This window comes from Salmo trutta, chromosome 13 (genome assembly GCF_901001165.1).
Source record: "Salmo trutta chromosome 13, fSalTru1.1, whole genome shotgun sequence".
In the NCBI taxonomy this organism is placed as follows: Eukaryota; Metazoa; Chordata; class Actinopteri; order Salmoniformes; family Salmonidae; genus Salmo; species Salmo trutta.
The window spans coordinates 63,932,910-63,946,289 of NC_042969.1; the positions used below are offsets into that span (position 1 = coordinate 63,932,910).

At 40.5% G+C, this 13,380-nt stretch overlaps 1 protein-coding gene across 1 annotated transcript in view; it reads right to left on the reverse strand.

Annotated features, from left to right (window-relative positions):
• LOC115206290 (elastin) overlaps positions 1–13,380 on the reverse strand; it is an 87,253-nt gene that overhangs the window by 71,833 nt on the left and 2,040 nt on the right. The gene's annotated exons all lie outside the window — the stretch shown is intronic.

Consider the following 13,380-nt stretch of genomic DNA (forward strand, 5'->3'; position numbering starts at 1 on the left):
AGGGCCCAAGTTTATTGCAAAGTTGTAGAGCAAAAAAGGACTTCTAATGACTGGATGGCAAACAAATTAGTGATTTAATAGAACTTGTTTTCCAATCCAGAGCATGCCTAATTTATCCATGGTCATTGATGGTTTTTCCAATAATAACTGTGATGAGAGACATTTTCTTTAAAGGCACAGTAAGGGACATGAGTGTTTACGTCAATTAAGAGAAAGCTGGTGACTAATATAGTCACTTTCAAGACCTTGCGCTTTGAGTGTCTAATAATTGGTCCTTTTTACAGGATAATGAAACTCCTGGAAGTCTATGGAGCACATGTGCACACAGTCGCACGCGTGAACACACTTAGCTAATTGCTAGCATTCTCCACCCATTGTTAAAAGCTTAGTGAACCATTACTCTCCCGTCTCCAACCTCTGGCTCTGAGAGCTTTCACAGATCTTTAGGCTAAGCCTGAACCAGTATCTGGGCAGAGGAGGAGATGAGGAATATGACTAGTCTCCTCTCTAGCCGAGTTAGCTTCCATTCATTTTCCCCTTAGACAGTTCTGCAAGCGTTATAATGTCAAAATAAGATTGTTACTTACCAGATATGGAGTTTCGCTGAGCAACTAACATAATTTACTGCCGTCACCCCCGGAATGTAACTTATTTTGTACATAATGTTTCTGCCACCATCTCTTATGATCAAAAAGAGCTCCTGGATATCAGGACAGTGATTACTCACCTCGTACTGGACAAAGATTTTTTCTTTAACGAGTTGGACGTGGAGGATTTACTTCAGACACCCGTCAAGGCCCAAATCCCGTCATTTGTATGAGGAAGAGACAGAGATATCGGGGACGTAGGTCGGGGAGCCTTGTAAGGATCTGACGGCTAGTGGGTAATCTGCCTCTACCATCAGTCCTATTAGCCAACGTGCAATCATTGGATAATAAAATGGATGAGCTCTGATCAAGACTATCCGACCAATGGCACATTAAAAACTGTAATGTCTTATGTTTCACCGAGTCGTGGCTGAACAACGACATGGATAACATATAGATGGCTGGAATTTCGGTGCATCGGCAAGATAGAACAGCTGCCTCTGGTAAGACACGGGGTGGCGGTCTGTGTCTATTTGTAAATAACAACTGGTGCACAAAATATAATATTAAGGAAGTCTCAAGGTTTTGCTCGACTGAGGTAGAGTATCTCATGATAAGCTGTAGACCACACTATTTACCAAGAGAGTTTTCATCTACACTACTGTTCAAACGTTTGGGGTCACATAGAAATGTTCTTGTTTTCCATGAAGACATACATGAAATGAGTTGCAAAATGAATAGGAAATAGAGTCAAGACGTTGACAAGGTTAAATCCTCCACGTTGACAAGGTTATAAATAATGATTTTTAATTTAAATAATAATTGTGTCCTTCAAACTTCGCTTTCGTCAAAGAATCCTCCATTTGCAGCAATTACAGCCTTGCAAACCTTTGGCATTCTAGTTGTCAATTTGTTTGAAATCTGAATAGATTTCACCCCATGCTTCCTGAAGCACCTCCCAATAGTTGGATTGGCTTGATGGGCACTTCTTACGTACCATATGGTCAAACTGCTCCCACAACAGCTCAACAGGGTTGAGATCCGGTGACTGTGGTGGCCACTCCATTATAGACAGAATACTAGCTGACTGCTTCATCCTTAAATAGTTATTTCATAGTTTGGAGCTGTGCTTTGTGTCATTGTCCTGTTGTAGGAGGAAATTGGCTCCAATTAAGCGCCAGCCACAGGGTATGGCATGGCGTTGCAAAATGGAGTGATAGCCGTCCTTCTTCAAGATCCCTTTTACCCTGTACAAATCTTCCACTTTACCACCACCAAAGCACCCCCCAGACCATCAACATTGCCTTCACCATGCTTCACAGATGGCGTCAAGCACTCCTACAGCATCTTTTCATTTTTTTCTGCGTCTCACGAACGTTTTTCTTTGTGATCCGAACACCTCAAACTTAGATTCGTCTATCCATAACACTTTTTTCCAATCTTCCTCTGTCCATTGTCTGTGTTCTTTTGCCCATCTTAATCTTTTATTTTTATTGGCCAGTCTGAGATATGGCTTTTTCTTTGCAACTCTGCCTAGAAGGCCAGCATCCCAGAGTCGCCTCTTCACTGTTGACGCTGAGACTGGTGTTTTGCGGTTACTATTTAATGAAGCTGCCAGTTGAGGACTTGTGAGGCATCTGTTTGTCAAACTAGACCCTGTATTGTATTTATCCTCTTGCTCAGTTGTGCACCGGGGCCTCCCACTCCTCTTTCTATTCTGGTTAGAGACAGTTTGCGCTGTTCTGTGAAGGGACTAGTACACAGCGTTGTACAAGATCTTCAGTTTCTTGGCAATTTCTCGCATGGAATAGCCTTCATTTCTCAGAACAAAAAAGACTGACGAGTTTCAGAGGAAGGTTCTTTGTTTCTGGCCATTTTGAGCCTGTAAGGGTAGATAACAACACATCTGCCACGCTGATCTTCAACACAGGGGCCCCTCAGGGGTGTGTGCTCAGTCCCCTCCTGTACTCCCTGTTCACCCATGACTGCTTGGCCAAGCACGACTCCAACACCATCATTAAGTTTGCCGATGATACAACAGTGGTAGGCCTGATCACCCGACAACAATGAGACAGCCTATAGGGAGGAGGTCAGAGACCTGGTACTGTGGTGCCAGGATAACAACCTCTCCCTCAACGTGTTCTTGACAAAGGAGATGATTGTGGACTACAGGACAAGAAAGACCGAGCACGCCCCCATTCTCATCGTTGGGGCTGTAGAGGAGCAGGTTGAGAGCTACAAGTTCAAACTATCATGGTTCTAACACACCAAGACAGTCGTGAAGAGGGCACGACAACGCCTATTCCCCCTCTGGAGACTGAAAAGATTTGGCATGGGTCCTCAGATCCTCAAAAATGTCTAAAGCTGCAACATCGAGATCATCCTGACTGGTTCCTTCACAGCCTGGTATGGCAACTGCTTGGCATTCGTCTGCAAGGCACTACAGAGGGTAGTGCGTACGGCCCAGTACATCACTGGGGCCAAGCTTCTTGCCATCCAGGACCTCTATACCAGGCTGTGTCAGAGGAAGGCCCTAAAAATTGCCAAAGACTCCAGCCACCATAGCCATAGACTGTTCTCTCTGCTACTGCACGGCAAGCGGTACCGGATCGCCAAGTCTAGGTCCAAAAAGCTTCTTAACAGTTTCTACTCCCAAGCCATAAAACTCCTGAACAGCTTATTAAATGGCTACCTGGACTTTTGCGTTTACTCTGTTGTTACTCTCTGTTTATTATCTATGCATAGTCACTTTACCTCTACAGTACCTACATGTACATAATAGCTCAATTACCTTGGCTAACCTGTGCCCCGCATTTCACTGTAAGATCAACACCTGTTGTATTCGGCGCATGTGACAAATACAATGTGATTTTATTTGATTTTTATTGTCAAAGTAGAATTATGTTTTTAGATTTTGTTTTTTACAAATTAATAAAAAATGAAAAGCTGAAATGTCTTGAGTCAATAAGTAAGTATTCAACCCCTTTGCTATGGCAAGCCTAAATAAGTTCAGGAGTAAAACTTTGCTTAACAAGTCACATATTAATTTGCATGGACTCACTCTGTGTGCAATAATAGTTGTTAAGATGATTTTTGAATGACTATCTCATCTCTCTCTCATCTCTCTAAAAATTCTAGATGAAAACCTGCTTCAGTCTGCTTTTCAACAGACACTGGGAGACAAATTTACCTTTCAGCGGGACAATAACCTAAAACACAAGGCCAAATATACACTGGAGTTGCTTACCAAGATGACATTGAATGTTCCTAAGTGGCCTAGTCACAGTTTTGACTTATATCGTCTTGAAAATATATGGCAAGACTTGAAAATGGTTGTCTAGCAAGGATCAACAACCAACTTGACAGAGGTTGAAGAGTTTTAAGAAGAATAATGTGAAAATATTGTGTGATCCAGATGTGCAAAGCTCTTAGAGACTTACTCAGAAAGACTCACAGCTCTAATCACTGCCAAAGGAGATTCTAACATGTATTGACTCAGGGGTGTGAATACTTATATAAATAAGATATTTCTGTATTCATTTTCAATAAATGTGCAAAAATGTTCACTTTGTCATTATGGGGTATTGTATGTAGATGGGTGACAATTTTTTGTATTTAATCCATTTTGAAATCAGGCTGTAACACAGCATATATGGAATAAGTCAAGGGGTATGAATACTTTCTGAAGCCACGGTATATAACCGAAAAAAAACTGTTTGTTTGTGAATGAAATCAATGACACAATGAATGATGTAATGATTACCTTAATTCAATCAATCAATCAATCAATCAAATGTATTTATAAAGCCCTTTTTACATCAGCAGATGTCACAAAGTGCTGTACAGAAACCCAGCCTAAAACCCCAAACAGCAAGCTATGCTGATTTAGTCAATGTGTAATAATTCTTTGAGTATTCCACAGCAATGATCATCCTGGCGTTTGTTCTTCTAATCCATTTTCCTTGATCGTAAGACTAATGATGCCAAGCAATTTAAACCAACTGAAACTGAAAAAGAAATATATTTGTGCAGGCTATGATTAGCCTAACCTTGGGCCTCACCGATGCACATTTTATTTCTTCCCAGACCATATATAGAATAAGCAATTATACAAATCACATGGAGTGCTGGACATGTCACTTTGTTGATTAGTCAGTGGTTAACAATTAGAAATAAAATAAGCATGCCATAAAGTATTATTAAAACTATGCAGTAACACATTCTTTCAGATTCCTCAATAAGATTTTATGAGTTATTCCCAAGAGTCTGATCCACTGCTCCGGTTTCCACACTTCAATCAATGTATAATAATAATTAATGTCTGTCATCATTATTTGCACTGGTGTTTAACAATAAAATGCTTTCTAATGACCTTCAATAAATGGCTTGGAGCACTGTCTTAGAATCACATCTTAACATCACTTTCCCAGTTTTATGTAAAGAACTCTTCAAAATTGAGACATAATTAGATGTTTCTCTGTCAGTGTTAAATATACAAAACAAATGAAATACTTTTATTCAATAACTTTTTGTGGGCCATTTTCTGTTTTTGTTGACTTTGCACATGAGCAGCAAATGACTCTCATATGGAGGCATTGTTTGCCACATGCGGTCAGAGCAGAATAGCATGACAATGTCAGAGTCCTTCAACAGGGAAAGACTTCCCATAGCATCCATGGAAGACCCTATCGGCCTGGAATGATGTGCATCTGCAAACAAAGACTAACAATCGCAAGAATGTATGAGTACTTTCTGAAGGCAATATACTTACATTAAATATTATTGCATTACTTGTAGTGCTTTTGTAACAAGAGGTTGATATGATGTTCATATTGTACACTGCGGTAGGTGATATGATCTTTCCAGACAATACATTTTTTCGGTTGCTTTTCCATTTTTATTTAGACCTTTTTTGGAAGTACATACCGGGTGTGACAGTGGTAAATGACAATAGTTGCTCAGAGTAACAAACGTATTTTGACATTATAATGCTTGCAGAAGTGTCTAATGTGGAAATGAATGGTATCTAACTGCACTCTTAGAAAAAAAGATGCTATCTAGAACCTAAAAGGTTTATTCGGCTGTCCCGATAGGAGAACCAGTATCTGGGCAGAGGAATTAGTATCTGGTTCCAGGTAGAACCCTTTTTAGTTCCATTGTAGAACCCTTTACACATAGGGTTCTACATGGAACTCAGAATATTTCTACCTGGAACCAAAAAGGGTTCTCCTATGGGGACTGCCAAGAACCCTTTTGGAACAATTTTTTCTAAGAGTGTGGGCTAGTGCGGAGACTCGTCACATTCATCGTCTCTTCCTCTGTCCAGATATTGGTTCATGCTAATCCTTAAATAAAATGTGTCTAAATATGTTTGGAGTGTTCCAGACACCTGACAGTTACAGAATTAACGCCTTCCATCCGTTTATTCATCACACCATCCATCCCTCCATCCACCCATGTAAATGAAAGTGTGTCTGTGTCTGGTAAAGCCTGTGTGGCCAGCAGCAGGTCCAGGTTACCCTCCCTCCCAGAAGGTTCTCTGTAGCTAGACTAACTTAATATCAGCCAACCTATTCTGATTGCAGTGAAAGGCTCAGTCTTAAAGGAGGCTGACATCCTGAGACCAGGATCTACAGAGCAGTGCAGCAGAGCAGAGCAGAGAAGACTCCCTGGCACAAAGCAACAACAGCTATCAGACGTGTGGCGTCTGGCCTACTTTTTGTCACAGTTTAGCATTATATTTTCCAGAACGCTTAGCGAGAAAAGGGAGGGGGGAGGTGGGTCAAAGAAAGACAAGAGTGAAAAGAGTAAATCTTGATGACAGAAGAACTCCGTGCCTCTCTCCCTCCACCTTTCTTCCCCTTCTCTCCTCTCTCCCTCTGACTGAACTCAAGGCCCCAGCCCCAGCCGCTCTGATACACACATCTGTGGAGCAGAGCATAAATGTAAAGTATGCAAAGTCAAATAAACAAATGACACACAGACGGTACTATTTTAAAAGAAGGCGGAATTCTGATCTCATCATCGCCACTAATCTTCAGCCCTCCAATGTCTCTTGGCTGAGACAGAACCTACCTACTGTACCGGGAGGTTGACATAGTGCATGATCTCTCTCCTTCATATAGGTTCAGAGAGACGATGTCTATGAAAAAAAATAAGGTTTGCAACAGCTGCAAATTCCTTCTTACTTTGTAAGGTTTGAAGATTTTTTAGACGATGTATTGAACATGACAGGAACGTAAGCTATGGAATGACAATCTGAACTTCACAGAGCAAATTGCATCTCGATTCCAAAGAAACTTACTTCATCACATCTTACACAATCTGTTAAAAGGACAGAGCAAAACTAAGTATTAATTAGTAGTCTGCTCATTGCCTATGATAAGACTAGCATTTTCAAGGATACAGGTTACTTTCAATAACCATCCAAGGTAACTTACATTTTTATGTTCAGAAAAGGACATGAACAATGAGATATTTACCCAAGATTTACCCTCATTCTGGCAAGCATAAGTACACTGTAGTTCGTTACTACACACTTACAGGGTATGAAGAAAAGCACAAAATGTGTAACTTCCAGTCTTTTCTGAACCAGAAATGTCAGCTAAGTTCAAACAGGCCCCCACTACTACCATTTCATAAACTAGGCTAAAATATATGTGGGTATGGGACCAGGTCCAAAGATGATGTACTAACTTTGGTGCTAACAAAACAACAAAGATTTATAGAACTCCTAGGTTGACATCACTTAAACCAAGACAATAATCCATGTTACTAAAAAACATCTGTCACATGTGTTAAGCTTGGAATTTCCTCTTATACATTTAGTTACATTTGCAAGATTGTCTATCTATATGGTGATAAAAGGAACTATTGTCATAACATTGCTTTGTATTTTTATCCCTCTTTAACATGAACGAGTAACGGTATAGGATTGTTTCTTATGTTACTCTGTTAATTATGACATATGAACCATTTAACGGTGAATACCTGAGGTATTAGGAAAAATAGAAAATGCCATGAACGGTTCCTCCATAACTGGAAAAGATTCAATTTATTTTTACGATGCTTTATGATTGTCATAAAACAAACACTGACAAGCCGCTCCAAACATCTGGCAGATGGAACGTTTTATAAGAGTATCAGAGATGGCTGATTTGACTGAATTTTTACAAGACAGGTTCCTTTAGGATCTGCTGCATGGGGTTCATAGTAAACCTGGGAGATCAGATAATGGACAGCGGGGGGTCAAAAACTCAGAGACCAACAAACCGACCGCTCCCCTCACAGCTCACAGTTTGAGGCCAGTATACCTGGGTTCAAATGCTATTCGAGGTCTTTCAAATAATTTTAGCATTTGCTTTAGCCTGCTTTGAGTGCAAGATGGATGTGGTTTGCAGCGTTGCAATTATTCTATTTGATAGTAAGAAGAAGCTGTTTTGTTAGACTTCAGTGGAGCTTTTGATATAATTGATCATAACCTAGTGCTGTGTAATGTTGTACTGTAGTGTTTTTTTCAAGGATTTCATGTCAAGTCTTTACGATCAACCTGTGGCATTACAGTTGTGAGCATGTTAAAGCACAAATCCTATAACGTCAGACATACATTTGTAAATGGGTTGCATTAAACAGCCTATCTGTGTAACATAGACTCACATAATAAAAGTGTGTGTTGTGTACAGAACAGTCATGGAGCTACGGTACACCCTGGACATTTCCAGTGCTCTCCTTTTGAAATACGTGTCTATTAAACCAACTCTCCCATCCCAAATCTGGTCTGGTTTCTACAACACTCGTACCGGCAAAAATCGGCATGCTCAAAATCTATAACAAGTGTGTCAGTAATGGCTCCATACTACATGTTCTGTAAGCGCGTCAGATGGTTGGATAAGCGATATCCCAGCCATGCTATCCTGTTCTAAAATGGCTCCGGGAGAGAGAGAGAGTGCAGCAGTGAGAGAGCATGTTTTAATATAAAACTGCCAAAGATGGATAGAATGTCAGAGCTGTTAACAGTCCTGCCAGGGAGTGTGTGAGAGGAATGAATAAATACGACAGAATGAGAGTCTTATCTTCAGTAGCGGCCTCAGGTTGCTCCTGCCAGCGACCCAGGAGCCCCTGCTCACTCTGGCTCTGAAAGGGGTCACGGAGCAACAATGAAGGCACAGCCTGGTTCTCAGAGTGTAACTCAAGACTAGGGTTGCAAAACTTCCGGTAATTTAGCAAAGGTACCTGAACATTCAATAATTTTGGTAATTAACATACAGTTTGGACACACCTACTCATTTCAGGGTTTTTCTTTATTTTGACTATTTTCTACATTGTAGAATAATAGTGAAGAGATCAAAACTATGAAATAACACATATAGAATCATGTAGTAAGCAAAAAGTGTTAAACAAATCAAAATATATATATTTTTTTAGATTCTTCAAAGTAGCCACCATTTTCCTTGATGACAGCTTTGCACACTCTTGGCATTCTCTCAACCAGCTTCATGAGGTAGTCACCTGGAATACATTTAAATTAAAAGTACATTTTTTATGCGTTTAAGCCAATCAGTTGTGGAGGTGGTATACAGAAAATAGCCCTATTTGCTAAAAGACCATATTACGGCAAGAACTGCTCAAATAAGCAAAGAGAAAGGACAGTCCATCATTACTTTAAGACCTGAAGGTCAGTCAATCCGGAAAATGTGAAGAACTTTCAAAGTTTATTCAAGTGCAGTCGCAAACACCATCAAGCGCTATGATGAAACTGGCTCTCATGAGGTCCGCCACAGGATAGGAAGACCCAGAGTGTCACGTGTGCTCCCTCTCCGGCCTCTAGGGCACCAGGCTGCTCGTTATGGCGCACACCTGTTACCATCATTACGTGCACCTGAGCATCATCAGACTCACCTGGACTCCATCACCTCTCTGATTACCTTCCCTATATACGTCACTCCCTTTGGTTCCTTCCCCAGGCATTATTGTTTCTGTTCCAGTGTTAAGTCTGTGCGTTGTTCTTGTTTTGTTTAATGTTGCGTTTATTTATTAAAACACTCACTCCCTGAACTTGCTTCCCGACTCTCAGCGCACATCGTTACAGAGTTACCTCTGCTGCAGAGAATAAGTTCATTATAGGGGGGTGCTTTGCTGGTGACACTGTCTGTGATTTATTTAGAATTCGTATAATCTATGGCAATCTATTGTAACTTTGGTAATTTATACTTGAATAACTTAAAAAATATAAATTCATTTGTTTATATTTGTGTCCATATTGTCCATGAGTGGTAACACTTAGCCTAATGAAAGAAAATTGCAACTAATCAACAATGGCATTATTTTCAATTAACTCTGCAACTCTTCCAACTATTTACTTTTTTTCACAACTGCCACCAGTTTGGCGCCAAAACATTAACAACAAAGACATATTGTCATAGTAAAATAATTAAAAGTGTATTAATATTAAAATATATAAAGGATGTTTATGCTGAAATCCTTATATTAAACACCAATGGTATTCACTAAATTGATGGTTTATATTTAGAATGTTTTACAGCTTTGTTATTCTATTTTTTTAAATTTTATAATCATATTTGATTATTTAATATATTTTACACACTGAGGGCCAGAGATAATTACAGGCACCTGTGATAATCAGAAGTACCCAAAAGGAACACTAGGTGACTTGTGACAAATTACATAAAATCTTTGAAAGTTACATTTCTGGTAGTTTACTGGTAAACTTAGCAAGTTACAAGTAATATACCCTCCCTTTGCATCCTTACTCAAGACCAAATGTATACTGCGTATGGTGTATCCCTTCCTCTAAAGAGACCAAAATGAAGTCTAAAACGCCTATTTTTTCTTTCTTTAAATAGTTTTGAGTGGATTCAGTTTTGAAGAAGATGTGATCAAATCACATTACTTTTAAGTCTTCCCCTAAGTGGATGCCCTGTGGCACTGAGCAGTAGCCCTTCTGCCAACGAGCCACAAGACGCCAGGGTGTCACTTTAGTCCTGTTATCCCTCCCTGGCAACCCACCTCACACAAAGGGATTAAGTCCAGAAAGGTGCTTCACTCACAAACACACGTCTCCAATATATAACTAGAGAACTACTGCAAAGCTCAACAGAGAAGATCAGAGTCGAGATAATCAGATTGGGAATCTACCAACCAAACCAGCGGTGAATCAGGGGCAACACAACACAGCAAGCCAGGGCAATTCATCACCAGTCTGCCCAACCGACAGGCGAGGTGTGCCATTCGATCTGCCATGATTTCATTCACCTTCAACTGCGGCCAGGAGAGTGTCACTGACGGAGAGAACTAACGGATTAGAATCCTCTGAAGTCCTGAAAGCCTGAGCTTCAACGCCAAAAGAGGCAAACTGACTTCCAGGGCTTCCAGGCAGCACTGCATGCAGAGCAAAACTCACAGACTCAGGCTTCTTAATTCTTATGAGTCTGGCTGGAAGGAAATGAACAGAGTTGGTGGAACTTTTGTTATTCTTTATCCTCTGCCGGCATCTGCATGCTTGTTAGGGTTGTGTCATTAACAGTGTTGGTCATAAAACAGAAACTAATGACTCTGGCACTGTTTTTGTAACCCGTCATTGACTGGAATTGTCTGGACTAAAGTGACAGAGTACACTGAGGTGTGAACTGAAACGTTGATATCTGATACACTTCTTGGCAATTTAGCAAGTAAAAGAGTGAACAAACTCTGATTACATTACTTTGTGTGACTAAGTACAGAAAAGAGATGGACGATTGAGAGAAGAGTTCGTCGAATGCCAGGATAGTTATTAATCCCAGAGGGATTGGCAGTAGCATTGGAAGCTGACAGAATGTTTGGTCTTTCCTTCACAAGTCTCATACTATCCAGATACTTCAGGGTAAACATCAGATGGGTGTGGATACCACATGAATGACCATTAATGAAAAGGTAATTAGCCAATTTAGGTCAAACGAAATGTGCTCAGAGCAGGCAGTTTTACAGAGAGATCTTGATTGAACTGTAGTCTCTGCATTACATTTAGTCTGACTATGCCCTTTATAGTGTAATACTTTTGACCAGGGCACACAGGGCTCTAGTCAAATGTAGTGCATTATATAGGAAATAGGGTTCCATTTGGGACTGTGTCTTTGAGGAAGAGGCCACTTAACTCCATCTGTCTCTTCTCAGATTTATTTTGATCAGAATAACATCCCATTCTCACTCTATCCGTCTGACAGATGGTGTTTGTTTGTAGGAATTAAAACAATATATTGAGGGCTCCTGAGTGGCGCCGCGGTCTAAGGCACTTCATCTCAGTGCTAGAGGCGTCACTACAGACCCTGGTTCGATCCCGGGCTGTATGACAACTGGCCGTGATCGGGAGACCCATCGGGAGATGCACAATTGGTCTGGGTTAGGGGAGGGTTTGGCCGTCAATGTAAAATAAGAATTAGTTTTTAACTGACTTGCCTAGTTAAATAAAGGTTAAATAAACAAATAAAAAGGACAGAGGAACTGATGACACATTTCAGCAGTCTGCCACAGTACATGCTCAGGGATACCAGACAGAGTCATATCACAACTGACAAGCTGCATATTTATTACCCAACTCCTTCCCTGACGTTCCCTCATGCGTCATAACTCATTCACACTCGCAAAAAAAATGCTCCTCAATCCCATTCTCATGATAACTGTCCAAAGTATGAGCAAGCAGAGGGTTTTTTCGGTGAAAACCCTCTTAAAAAGGTGATTGGGTGTTAATGGGGTTTGCATTACTTTCAGATAATTGACACTTACTTGGAACGAGCTAGAGGGTTTCTTAACTTTCCAGTCACAGCCAGAGACAGCTGAAGTTGGTTTCAGCACCTCAGAACAGGTTTGATAGGGATGGATTTTACGTTCACCGAAGATCAAAGTTTGGCTCCTAAGCCAATATTGATATTCGCTGGCCCCTCCATCCGTATGCTGTAAATTCTCCCTGAGCTGAGCTGCTGCTCTCAAAAGCTGAACTGAGTTCTGTTTGTTTCAGACGAGGCAATTGGTTCACCAGTTTAGGTCAGTGCAAAGAAGAGTTGGAAGAAAACTGCTATGACGGCAAAAAGGGAAAACACAATATATTACCTAAGAGATCCACAGTCCTCAGATCCACAGGCTCTGGGCAGTTTTCATATACATTCAAGTATCACAGGTGCTTAACAGGTGAATGGGGCTTCTATTGACCTGTAAGTTAACGTGCCATCCAATAAAGTCTAATAAAGAGGAGACAGCTTGGAAAAACCACAAAGTCACGTAAAAACCTATGTATCAAGCATCATAAACGTGTATGTCATGTCAAAATGAGATGAATTTGTCATAAAGTGGTTATAACAGGTGTCTGACATGTCACATTGCTGATGCATTACTGTGTGAACAGTTTATGATGAATCACCTCAGTTAAATTTGACCATTTACTCCTATCACACTCATCAACATCGCAGATCCAGCCACCGATTTAAGATACAGTTAAATATAAGACTATATAAGGGCAAAATATTCCAGTCATGGGTTTTAAAATGGACTGTAGCAGCTCCACCATCTATAACTCTACCTGACACAGTTAGAGAGAATAATAGCTCAGACTCTGATACTAACAGCTGGGGAACAGAAGATACATGCATTCTTTTTGGGCAAATAAATACATTTTGAAAAGAGCTGGCTTGGCTTGAAGAGATCAGACTGCAGTGCAGAACTTCAACATGCTTTCCAACTGGAGGGACTAAACAACTCTGGCTGCTCGCATAAACAAAACAAAAACAATATCAAAGTAGGGAGG